The 11556-nt window shown below is 38.5% G+C and overlaps 1 protein-coding gene and 1 long non-coding RNA gene across 3 annotated transcripts in view; both read left to right on the top strand.

The window, feature by feature from the left end:
* Positions 1–11556, top strand: part of si:ch211-278a6.1 (SRC kinase signaling inhibitor 1) — a 301410-nt gene that overhangs the window by 30839 nt on the left and 259015 nt on the right. The gene's annotated exons all lie outside the window — the stretch shown is intronic.
* On the top strand, positions 1636–4005 carry LOC119421923. 2 transcript variants are annotated; one of them, XR_005187382.1, is made up of 4 exons: positions 1636–1733; positions 2282–2324; positions 2529–2580; positions 3711–4005. It is a non-coding gene; the product is annotated as an uncharacterized LOC119421923 (long non-coding RNA). The 2 variants fall into 2 exon arrangements; XR_005187383.1 differs by lacking the exon at positions 2529–2580.

Below are 11556 nucleotides of genomic sequence, written 5' to 3'. Positions count from 1 at the left end.
ATCCATCCATCCATCCATCCATCCATCCATCCATCCATCCATCCATCCATCCATCCATCCATCCATCCATCCATCCATCCATCCATCCATCCATCCATCCATCCATCCATCCATCCATCCATCCATCCATCCATCCATCCATCCATCCATCCAGTAATACAAAAGTAAAACAAGTAATAACAAATGTTTTGTCTTTTCTGTTTAAGCTCTTAAATTCACGACGATCCGTTGCACGCTGTATTCTGACCGACGAGGAGTTCAAATATCTTGAAGGGGCGTCTGCATGTCTGATGAGCGATGAAGAGACAGACAGTGAAAACGGCCAAACGTGGAAAGTGTCTCCACCTGAATGGAGGGCAACAAAGCTCACAGACATTTTGAATAGGTGCCAATGCCAACTTGCCAAGCTGCAACAAAAGTCGAGCAGAATGGTACATCGTAGGGTGGCCAGTGGCGTATGCAGCATGAGTCAGCCTCCAAGAGGCATAGACAAAACGTATTTGAAGTGAAGTTTTTTTTTGTGTGTGTGTTAATAAAAATCTTTTAACAAATTCTTTGTTTTCTATGTATATGATATTAATGTGCAGTTAGGTGTAAAACACCTGATTCACTAAACTACTTTATAAACTGTTCATTTAATATAAGTACAATAAAAGGTAATATGTGACCCATCACATCGAAGTGAGGATTAAAAGTGTTTTGAGTAAAATATTTGCAAAAATTGCGTTTTATCAAAATATAACAAATAAATGTTCTATCAGTGTAACATTTGATTGAATTGTCTAAAAAAAAAAAAAGCCTAATTTTTTTTTTTATTCTTATTAAAATTTTAAACAATTAGGTTTCAGACCAAATAATAGCCTAATGTATTATTGTAACCAACAAGCCAAATTAAGTCATATCTCTGAATCCCCTTATGATATCAGAATGATCCAGTATCAAAATATAGCTTTGAAAGCCACAAATCTGAAGATGTAATGGGCTCATTTTGACCAAATTTGACTTAATCCTCATTTTGATGTGATGGGTCACATACGACCTAAAAACAAACAAAAGAAGTAAGAAAATTGTAAGATCATTTAAGATGGCAATGATAATCACATGTGGAATCACATTTAGTCTAATGGTATTTATAATTGTAATCATATACTTTAAATATAAAATAGAGCCAACAACTACAGATTGGACAACTACAGATTGGAACTTCTTCAGATTAGCAAATGACTTCATGGATGAGCTCACTGTGACATCCTATATTGTTTTTTTTGTACAGCAATTCAACAGATTTAGCTATTTTTTATTCTTAGTTTATGTGAGGTTTTCATGTCAACTTTTCATCAATAATGATAAAATATTTAATTTTACTGACTTTACAAACCTCAACAATATAAACATATGGTTGTCCATTTTCTTCTTTTCATTTATTCTGTTAGGTAAACGTCTCTTGAAAGTGTGATGCAGGCTATTTAAATGAAAAAATAAAGTCCATGAAACAATTTAATTTACAGATAAAACACACAAGTAAACCCTTTTGAGTCTTAACTGTAAATTAAATTGTCCACGTCGCCAAACTCCTTACAGGTTGGTGGCGGTAATGCACCGTTTTCCAACAGCCGTTTAACTGAAGAAGAAGAAGACACTTCCGGTATTACATTGGCGGGATAACACAAACGAGGTCCTTCTCGGATAACGCGACGTGTTTGATTCAAAGCCAAGCGGCTCTACGATTTTCAGTAAGTTGCTGCTTCACATATTTAGTTCTAATTATTTTTGACCAAGCATGTGGTTAGAGCGTAAAATATGTAGTTTTACCGGTGTGTTACTCGACCTTTTACAACATGGCGTTGTCAGCGTCACGTCAAGTTGAGGCTGTTTGAAAAGTTGTACTGAGCAGAATAAAATGGACACTCATACAGGGGGAATGGGAGACATCTATAACCAGTGGCTGCTGACCACTGTTGGGCAACTCCTCAGTGAGAGGTGTCTATTTGCTTTTCTAAAAGCTGTTTTATGATGTCATTGTCTAAGTTACATATTTGGATATTTGCTAATATAATTGTGATCTAGGCTGGAAGTAATCAATGTTGGACAAAAAATGACCACTAAATATGTTTAGAACTACAAATCAACTTAGAATACTTTCCTGGATTTTCCTGCAAAACACCGTTCAAGTTATCAAGTCAATGAACTGTTGGTGTGTGGCATTGTGACTTAACATACTGTTATATAATTTAAATAATATTATAATGCAACGCCACATAACTGAATCTTTGTCTTGTAGCACCCAAGATGCAGCTCCACATCACGCAGCACAGAGTGGGCAGGTAAGAGTACTCATTGACTGAATATTATTATAATTATATAATGAAGAGTATGAGTCTGGTGAAGACCTGCTGTATATGAAAAGTGTCTTGAGATGTTAAATGATTCAACCCGTTAATGAAACTGGCCTGAATTGATCATAAGGCTTTGTAAAAAGGGGAGATTTGTTCTGAGTTATGACAATTTTTAAAATGTGATTGTGTCAGGAGCAGAGCCAGTAGTGATGAGGGGATTGTTCCTGTCAGTATAAAGGAACAGGTGAGCTGTTGTAACTGTGTGTGAACAAGTATTAGTTCCAATATAAACACTTTCTAAACGACAGTAGTGACTCGTTATATTTTTATCATTAAAAGTAAGACAATAAATACAGAAAGCCTGCAATGAAAGTAATATGAAATAAGCCTGCATATTTTGCCATTGAAAATATATTAATTGGTTAAGTCAAAATGAGTTTTCCTTATCAAATATACTAAAGCTTTACAGATTATTGTCCTGATGCAGGCTCAATAAATTAATTCCTCTGGACAGATTCTTCTTTGTATCAAAAAGATTTCTTCAGTCTGAGGAGCTGAGACAAACTCAGTCATCGTTCCTCCTTGATAGAGAGGAACGATGGTCTGAGAGAGGAGAGAAGGAGGCCATCTTTGTGAAAAGAAACCGTCCATCATTAAACAGAGGTGGAGGCCTCCGGGTTCAACTGTCCCCCTCTTACAATGCTGTTATTGCTAGTATCTTACGTTCACATAAAATATTTGATAATGTTCTTATAGAAACAATTCTTGAATAATGTTCACACTGTGTTAATGCTGCATGTTTGTCTCAGGGTACTTCTTGTTCTGCCATTAACTCTAAAATACTTATTGAATAGTTTACATATGTAGGTAAAACTAGATGTTAAATACACCAGAATGCAGGAAATGGCATCTATTTTATTCAAAATTTTCTGGGGGAGGACCCCCAATGGCTACCAAGCTAAGAGCCATTGTTAGCACTGAGGTTAAGCTAAAACTAAACTAGCTAAAAATAAAAATAAATCCTAGAGGAAACAGAATTAGAATTAGAATGCAAAATATATCTGATTTGCTTTAGTCTCACATTACATCATTGTAGATGTGTGAAACTATAGTTTCTGGCAATGCAGAAGAAGTAAAACTTTTAATTAAATTCTGGGTCCTCGTGTAAAGATGTGTTAAAGCGCCATCTATTGGTAGATATGAGTTACTAAAAATATTCAATATGGGAAGATTAAAAAAAAGGTTTTTGGAACATCCGTAAACTTTTTGTTTGAGAATCTAAGAATTGAGATATGGATGCATTTGCTTTTTGTTATGATTACATTTTAAAAAGTGCTCTTATTGACCTTGTGTTTTCTGTGTTTTCTGTTGAAGCTTTTGAATTCACGGCGGTCTGTTGGTCGCTCCATTTTAAATGATGAAGAATGAGGGGGTGCCAACATGCCTATGAGTACGAGACCGACACGAAGACAAAGACACATGGAAAGTTTATCCACCTGAATGGGAGAGCAGCAAAACTAGGACATTTTAGACAGATGCCAGTACAAACTTGCTGAGCTTCAAACAAAGCCCTGCAGAATGGATGGCTACATTGCAGAGTGCCCAGTGGGAAATGCAGCCTGAGGCAGCCTCCAAGAGGCACCAACAACTATTTTTTTTTACAAATGAAACCGTAGGTTGTATTTTTTACAAATGAAACCGTAGGGGTTTTTTTTGTGTGTGTGTGTGTGTGTGTTTTAATAAAAAAAGAAAATCTTTAAGAAAGTCATGGTCAGTGTTTTCATGTCTATGATATGTTTGCATTAGTATGTGTTATGAAGATACAAACCACTGTGTATTTACTAGACTGCTTCATAAACTGTTTATTATACTGATTTTTCATAGTTCTTATTGAAATGGTAATGTGCTTACTGGTCCAGCTTGTGATTTGTACATCATGATGATGGTACATAAACCAAAATTAAAGACTCATTAATTTTGATGTAAAAAACTGGGTGATCTTAAAATGTTAAAGATCTTAGAAGCCAACTATTTGTAGCCTATAGCAGATTTAAATAGTTATATAAAGCACTTCACGTATTACAAATAAAAACTAAATGGAGTGCAAGACAAAAAAACAACAACTAACCATTGGAAACATGTTAAGATATAGTTATTTTACTTGAAGGCTTACCTACATGCCAAACCTGTATTTACAGGCAGAGTATATCAGATTCCCAAATTTGCATAAATGAAAAATCTGTAAATATCCGACTGACATCTGCCACGTAATACGCCAAAGATGCGGCAAGTATGCAAAAGGATCTGAAGCTGGAACTCCGAGGGATCGCATACTTCAGGATCCTTCGCAGATAAAAATCTGTAAATATCCGACAGACATCTGTCACGTATATGCATGAATCTGAAACCAACCATACGTCAAAGATGCGGCAAGAATGCAAAGAGATCTAAAGCTGGAATCCCGAGGGATAACAGAGTCACATATTTTCGGGATCTGCCGCAGATAAGTATCCGGATTTTGGGATTTTTTTAGGATCCATTTGTGTCCGTATACGGGGATATCCGAAAACTGAATCTGCCGGGGATGCGATACGGAATTTCCCGGAAATTGTACGTATATGTGAAGAATACGGAGATATCACCACATCGGATCGCACCGTATATCCATGGTTTTAGTGCAGTGCTTTGACCGAGCGGCACAGAGTCCCATCAGGTTGAAGAGCTCATTCAGACAAACACAACCAGCGCTGAGCACTGAAAGACTGACCACATTTGTTGAAAAAGCTGAAACTGAATGCTTAAAGTTACAACAATCAGAATAAAAGCTAAAATTAGCAACAGAGAAGCTAAAAACTAAAGGATTTTAAAGCTAAAATTAGCAACAGAGAAGCTAAAAACTAAAGGATTTAAAGCTAAAATAAGCATAAAGCTAAAATAAACTATTTAAGCTCAAATTTGCTAAATAATAGACAAAAGCTAAAATTATTAAGATATAGTTACAAATTGATTTTAAACGAGTAAAAAGAGTAGCTAAAAGATAAAATTAACAAAACTGGAAGTAAAGGTCCCTGTTATGGACTGAGACCTGTCCAGGTGTCCCCCGCCCCTCGTACTGTGACTGCTGGACATGGGCACCGGCGACCCCCGTGACCCAAAATGGAAGAAGCGGGTAAAGATGATGGATGGATGGATGTAAAGGCTAAACAGTTGATAAAAGAAAAAAACAGCTAAATCTTATTAAAAAGCTAAAACAAGCAGAAAGCTATAACCAATAGTACATTAGCTAACAGCTAAAATTAGCAAAGAGTAAATAGAAGCCAAAGTTTTCAAAGCAGTAGCTTAAAGCTACAATCAGCAAACAGAAGCTAAAAATATGAATTACTTGCCGTTTTATTAGTTTTTTATTTAGATGAACCAAAATTCAAAAGCAACGACTTATTTTCATTAGTTGATATAAAATAATTGTTTCTTAATATTACGTTAGTCATTTTCAAGTTATTTCAGTGACCATTGTTGTTTTTTCTTCCTTTAGTAATGGAGTGCTAACAAATTATTCAGCATCCGTGTGATCTTTTATTCCGGAGTAAAGAAATGACCCTGAGAAAAATGTGCAGCTTTTGATATTGTTACAAAACTGAAAGGTAGTTTGGTTTAATCAGCCTGGTGGAAGGAGATCACATTTTGAGATAAGGCTGTTTCAAAACTGCATATTGTCCAGAACCTCTACGTGTTCCTGGAAACATGATAACCTCCAGAGACTCAGCAGGTTTACATTTCCACTAAAAGTTAAAAAATAATAAAAATAAAACCTCAAGGGACGTCTAAAAGCAGTCGACGATGGACTTGTTTCCATCTCATCGTGTCAGTTTTAGGAGCCAGGATGTTACAATGTTTGTAAAAGTCCATCCAGAAAAGATCCATGCACATGCACACACAAAATATAACAAATATTTAAGTTCATATTATGGGAGGTATGGGAGCTGTGGGAGACTGGTGGTCAGTGCTGTGGTCTCGTAATCCTGAGGGTTGCAGGTTCAAGCCCAGGCTGCATCAGGAAAGGCATCCGGCCAAAACCTGACAAATCTTTCATGTGTTTGCACACTTTAACCTTTTGCTAAGTAGGAAGAGACACAACGTTACTGTTCCAGTAAAAACAGGAAACTGATGTGCTGTTTCAAAGTTCCCCGCACGGCTGTCATGTCTGTTCCCATCGCGCCCACCTCTTCATCATAACCGAGTGAAGACGAGCTGTAGAAGGACGGGACCTGCTCATCACCCCCTGGTGTTAGCCTTCTTCCACTCTGTCAGCCTCGTGCTTCCCAGTTGGTCTTTGTGTTCGTTCTCCTTGTCAGAGCATCCAGCGATCAACAAACTGGGAGTCCAGCCAGTCTGGCCTTCAGGCTCACAGAAATACACTCGGAGGAAGAAACTAGAACAGGAACGACGAGGAAGACTTGGTTGTTGTGGGAATACTGACTCTCTTCCTGTTTTTAACCTTTTTTATTCTTTATGGTATTTGAACTGTAACTACGTCTGCATATTGTGTGTTATTTTAGCCTTTCATAAAATGTTCAGGTTTGTGGTTTACAAAAGGTTCCCAATAAATATCTCTTCAATTCCTTCAAAAACGTTGTTTTAATTTTAATCTGTCTCAGCATAATTGCTCAAATTTTTGTTTTCTTGTGCTATTTTTACTTTTTAAATATAGTTCTGCTGCTTTTATCTTTTATATACTTTTTGACTAATTTTAGCTTTCAATACAGTTCAATTCAATTAATTAATTTTTTTTTAGCTCCAAGTCACAACAGAAGTCATCTCAGGGCACTGAACAGGAACATCCACATACATAAAAAAGACAATTAGTAAAAGTTATTTATCTAAGGAAGTCCGCAGTTTGCGTTGAATCTTCACTTCGTCACAGTCTCCCATCCTGAACAAGCACAAAGGAGACAGTGGGAAGGAAAAACTCTGTTTTAACAGGAAGAAACCTCCAACAGAACCAGGTTCAGGATGAGCGGCCATCTGCTTCAACCGGCGGGGGTTTGAGAGGACAGGAAGGAGAAACAGACAAACACAGAATGGCAGGTCCAGGTGTGGTTTCTATAGTCCAGGTGTGGTTTCTATAGGAGGAAAGACAAAAAACACATGATAAGGATAGAAATAACTACAATTACTAACAGATAGTAGAGCAAAGAAAGACAGCAGCAGAGTGAGGAAATGTAATCAATTGGTCTTACAGCAGTTTAAGCCTAGCAGGACAGCTCAGGAAACCCAAGCTGACCCCAACTATAGGATTTATCAAAAAGGAAAGACTTCAGTCCAGTCTTAAACTGGGCAATGTGTCAGCGTCATGGACAGAAACTGGAAGTTGGTTCCACAAGAGAGGAGCCTGAGAACTGGAAGATCTTCCTCCCATTCTGCTGCTGGAAACTCTAGGAACCACAAGTAAACCTGCAGTCTGAGAGTGAAGTGCTCTGTTAGGAAAATATGGAACAATAAGATCTGTAATATAAGATGGAGCTAGGTTGTTGAGGGCTTTGTAGGTTAGAAGTAAGATTTTGAATTATATTCTGGATTTGACAGGGAGCCAATGGAGAGAAGCTAAAACTGGAGAGAGATGATCTCTCCCAGTAACTCCAGTTAAGACTCTGGCAGCAGCATTTTGGATCAACTGAAGACGTTTTAAAGAAGTATTTGGACACCCAGATAATAAACCATTGCAATAGTCCAGTCTAGACGTGACAAATGCATGGACCAGTTTTTCTGCATCATTTTAGGACAAGATCACAAAGTTTGTTTTCTCAGTCATCCAGGTATATAACAACAAAAAAGGTTGAATCATGTCATCTGGACTTCGTTTTTTTGTTAAAAAGAAACGTTTCGCCCCCTATACCTGGATGACTGAGAAAACAAACTTTGTGTTTTTGAAACCATTAGTGAAAAGGCCAGACTTCAGGGGTATCTGAGGCAGGCTTGAAACACAAGAGTCAGGGTGGCTTCTGGGTAATACCAGATGGCTAGGCCTCAGACTGACGAAGCCTCTTGGATGAGGGGCGAAACGTTTCTTTTTAACAAAAAAACGAAGTCCAGATGACATGATTCAACCTTTTTTGTTTAGGACAAGATGTTTCTAAGTTTAGTGATATTACGCAGGTGGAAGAAGCTCTTTAAGCAACTATTCTGCTACTTTTAGCCTTTACCTGGACGTGTGCTACTGTTCACTCTGCATTTTCCCAGAAAACTGCAGTTTCTCTTGTTTGTTGTCTGATCAGTGTTAGAGCGGGTGGAAGAAGAAGAGGTGCAGAGACACGATCTGTGTTTGTACTGTGGAAACAGCAAATGGCTGTGGGATCTGATCCTGTGGAAATGACAAGGCAGACTCTCGTAATGTGTCAGACTCTCACGGGGCAGCGGGCGGAGCGACAGTCTGCTGGGAAAGTGCTGAGGCTTCACTCTGACCGTGCTGAAACCCAGTGTGCCATCTCTGGTTGGTGTTTTCCCACAAGGAGAGCTGCATGTTCGGTTAACACACACTCACTGAAGTTATCTGTTTGTGATGTTTATTGCATGTACCATTGTTCTCTTAATAAATTAGCGATGAAACAACTAAACTTATAATAGTTGTTATTGCTGATATGTTTGGAGATCAATCTGCTCTCTGTTCAAGTGAAGTCAAACATTTTGGAAAGAAACCTCCGTTGGTTTTACACAGACAAGTAACACAGCAGCTTTTTGTGGATCTGAGCTCAGAGGACCCCTCGTAACAGTTTTACGGTTTTGAATTTGAGCTCCTTTTTACTAAAAAAATGGAGGGAAGTGATTGTTCTTTATGAACAAGCTCTGCAGAAGCTCCCCGACTCCATTAAACAATTAAAGCTGCGCCTCCATTAGGGAGGAAGCGGCCCAGACTCCCCGGGCTTTTTGTGACGGGGCTGCCTATATTTAACACATCTGTTGTCTCCCATGTCTGATCAAGCCACAGACTGGTCCATCCACAGAGATCTTTTCTTCAAGGACCTATGGGCTCTGGATAGATGGCCCAAACTGGAAAACATCATAATGGAAAGAATGGGGAGCCACCACTCTAGAACACTAAGAGCCCCAACCTCCTCCATAAAGCGATTTCTCTCTTGACCAGCCTGATGATGAGTTTAATCATTTTAACAGAAAGTTCATGATTTACAACACAATTCAGAAAAAGTTATAATGCTGTGTAAACTGTGAATAAAACTAAATGCAATGATTATCAGATTTCATAATTCGTCCACCTTAGAACGTGGTAAATACGTTGAAACTGACATATTGAACTATCGCTCTATCATGCAAAGAAGAAGCCATTTGTGAGCACCAACCAAAAATGTGTCTGTCTTTCCTGTTCCTGTTATCAGTGCAAAGTTTTAAATTATGCCTCTCTGATGGTATGGGGGTGCATTAATGCCTCTGTCATGTGCAGTTTACACATCTGGAAAAGCGCCATCCACCAGTGGACCAGTAATAAAATCAAGCAAACAGAATATCCTGCATCGAACAATAATGGGATAAAATTCTCCTCCAAAATCTGCGTACTCTGGTCTCCAGGGTTCATTTAAACGTTGACGTTAAAATGACGAGGGAATGATTCACAGTGATGAACGTGGCTTTGTCCCAACTTACTGAAATGTGTTGCTGCCATGATAATCAAAATTACCTTATTTAACCCACAAAAATGGTGCCAATTCTTTAAAATTGAATTATTTGAATCTGATTCAAGTGAAGATTATCTGGCAGCAATAAATGTATATTGTGACAGAAGGAATTATGTGGCTTTAAGTGAAAAATAAAAAGGTATGGAGTTGAAAAGTTCCTCTTTTGAAACATCCAACTATTAATGTACAAACTGTTTCTGTTTCTTCAAATCCAGATTCTGTCTGCCTCATAAATGTAAGTATAATGTTTAATGTTTGGGGCTAGTTCTTGGTCTTGTCCACTACGTTCATGCTTGTTGCTGTGCTTGTTCGTCACTGTGCCTGTCTTGTTTCTGTCTCTGTCACTTTGTGTTTCAGTCTGATGAACATTGTTACGCCTTGTTTGTTTCAGAGTAGAGCAGCGCTGGTACAAAGATTAAAAGCAGCAGTTTATTAATAGGATCTAGGGATGTTCAGGGTCAGAGGATGTTTACCTCAGCGCTTCAGCATCAGCGATCAGGACAGCACAGAAATGGAAAGACAATAGACAAAACAATGTCCTATTTAAAGACGAGTCACTACTATTTAAAGCAGTGATGAGGCTAAATGATGAGTGAAGTTGATGTCAACATGTCCGTTCTTATGGAGGCTACAAGAGTTATTTTCTTCACCTTAATGTTAAATAACGATGACACCAATTCAGGAAAGTTCATGTGATTTTACTTCATGTGTCAGGTTACACGGTGTTTACTGTTTTAGCTGATTGTAAAGATAATTATCACGAGATCATTTGCAAAAGGCCCAGCTGAGCCTGGTACATCAGTGAAAAGATGAATTAAATCTGTAAGAGATCATTTCTCTGCAGCTGATAACATTTTGTTGTAGGAGCACATGCTGTTTTTTTAATGTTGCATCATTAATTTTCTGGTGGCATTCAGTCCTGGTCAACTGTTGTTCCTGTTAGTCCTCCATCATTGTTCATCTGCTTGTGAGACCCCCCCCTTTTAAATCAGAATAGACACTTGTGGCCCGACACAATGGGCAGCTTTGTGCGCCTGTGAAGGGACTGCATGTGCTTTGCTGAAGTCGCACTCGCAGAGGCGAACCTCCGGGACAGCTTCTACATTCAGCCTTTGATTAAGGAGCACGTTCTGCATGGATGGCTTCCTCCGAGGGGCCTGGAGGTTGTGGGAAAGGGCCCGAACGTAAGTGTGGCCTCAGTCTGGGGCCGATCCACCTCAGAGAATGGACTGCAAGGACTTCAATGAGTCCCGGTCCAGCTTTGTCCAGAAGAGGTGCGGGGAAGGGGGGGGGGGGGGTCATTGTGGAAAGTCTTAGCAAGACTGACAGAAACATGTTGAGACAAATACTCCTCATGCCCCCCCCCCCCCCCACACACACACATACACTGATCAGTATCAACCTGTCAATTATAATTAATGTCAACCTGCTCAATGGATTTTTCTTTTATTGGAAACATTTGTCTTGAAACTAAAATGTCTTGATCACATCTATCTATCTATCTATCTATCTATCTATCTATCTATCTATCTATC

Source organism: Nematolebias whitei, chromosome 15 (assembly GCF_014905685.2).
Source record: "Nematolebias whitei isolate Nwh7 chromosome 15, NemWhi1, whole genome shotgun sequence".
Lineage (NCBI taxonomy): Eukaryota > Metazoa > Chordata > Actinopteri > Cyprinodontiformes > Rivulidae > Nematolebias > Nematolebias whitei.
This window is presented reverse-complemented; position numbering and strand designations above follow the sequence as displayed.